Genomic DNA, 1,956 nt, shown 5'->3' with positions numbered 1-1,956 from the left:
CCCAAGATCGTCTACTCTGATTTACACTCTGTGCAGCTACTTCAATGGAGTGACAGATGGGGTAAATCAGGGCAGAAGGGAAGAGGTGTTGAAGGAACAGCAATGAACAGGCAGGAGGAAATCACATTCTGGGGTGCAATCTAGACCAGTGAGGGGTTGTGTCACCACCTGCCCTGCAACCCGGGTGTCTCACAATGCTTTGCTGCTGTTGCTCCCAACTAGGGTGACTGCCTTTTCAAAAGGCAAAAGTGGGACACATGCAGGAGCCCCGCCCCTGCTCCTCCTCTTCCTTCTGAGGCCCAGCACCCTGGCTAGGCCGGGAGTCAGAGCCAGACTGTGGTAAGAGTTGTCCAGGGAGCCCGGGCCACTGTGGGGAGCCCCCAGATCCTCTACCTGCTCTGGGTGGGGGGCTGGGGTGACCGAGAGCAAGCTCCCGGCCTGTATCCCCGTTCCCCGGGGTGCGCCCCAGGGAAGGTGGAGGGTCCGGGACACCCCACAGAGGCCTGGGCTCCCTGAGCAGCTCTTACTACTGGCTTTGCCAGGAGGCAGGGCATTGTGAGGGGAGAGGCCTCGTGGTGAGGGGAGGCTAAGGCCCACCTCAGTTAACTGCTCCCCTCCTCCCTGGAAGAGGCTGGTGCCACCCCTGAGCCTCAAGTGGCTTATTACAAGATTATTATGATGGCATGACTGGTGTGATTACAAGTGTGCGTTCAGTCACAGAGGAAGATAAAGGAAAGGGACTCCAGCTATATCTTACATCTGTTTTATTGGTGTTGGAAGGATTAAGCACAAGGGAGTGTCTTGTCCCCCTGTTCCTTCTCACCTTTTCCTGAGACAATAGTTGCTGTTTCTCTTTTTTCCCCCCATCCATTTTCTCTCTCATTTCTCTTCCCAGTCTATTCTCCTCTTTTGGTCTTTCATCTTGTCTATTCATTTTTACCTTTGTAGTCTTGGTAGCCATTTTACTCATTGCTGAGTTCTCTTCGACCCCTGCTCACTCCTTCCTCCGTGGTAGCTCTGATCCTGTCCGCCCCCTTCTCCCACTCACCACATGGGAAAGTGGATGTGTTTCCTGCTGTGTTACATGCTCACTGTTTGTGGCGGGAGAAGGGGGTGAATATGGAGTCCTGCAGCTTTCCCATTCGTTGTTCCCTTCCTCTGCACTGCACCTGCCTTAGCTAGTTTGATGCCATGATTGAAGGTTGTTGAAGTAAGAACTGCTCCGAGCTCCTGAAAAACTAAACAGCAATTGCTAATTTCTTTTGACAAAATGCACCTTCAAGTATCTTCCATTTACCTTAGAGACAGACCTTCACTTGTCAAGAACACATTCCCCAAAGAGTGTCAAACCATTAACAAGAAGGTTCAGAATGGGTGATACCTGTAAAGAAACATAGATTGAGCTAAGAATGGTTCTTAGACCTGTTGACCATAATTCCAATTTAGAACTTGCTGCAGTAAATGTTTTATTATAGGCTTTACAGAAAGGACGAGAGCCCACGATTGTCTTTGTTCATCCACTCCACCAGAGGGCCCTTTTTCCACACGTGATGTTTTGATATCTACATACCGAAATCCAGAAAGACTTCAATGAAGGGCCCTATTCTTCCCTGGTGAAGAGTCATTCTGTGTTGGCTCTTGGGGTACCCAGGACTGTGGGTCACCTTGTTACCCCTGCCTCCAGTGAGAGGGAGACCTGCTTGTGCTTAACTGGGTGTCAGCTCCCTGACACGACCGGCCTGTTAGCCACCCAAGCACTCTCATCTGGGCTATGCCAGCCCTTACTGTGCCTTGCAGATTAATAATTGATACACCATAGTCCCTGAGCCCCTTCAAAAGGTTCCCCCGTAGTCAGGGGTGAAAGTAACTTAAAAGACTTACCAGTACTCCGGAGTCCTGAGCAGGGGGCAGGGCCTCAACCAGAAGAGGCGTGGCCTCAACCGGAAGAGGCGGGGC

The sequence above is a fragment of the Chrysemys picta genome, chromosome 8, assembly GCF_011386835.1.
Source record: "Chrysemys picta bellii isolate R12L10 chromosome 8, ASM1138683v2, whole genome shotgun sequence".
NCBI classification, from domain to species: Eukaryota; Metazoa; Chordata; order Testudines; family Emydidae; genus Chrysemys; species Chrysemys picta.
Note: the sequence above shows the minus strand (reverse complement) of the source record.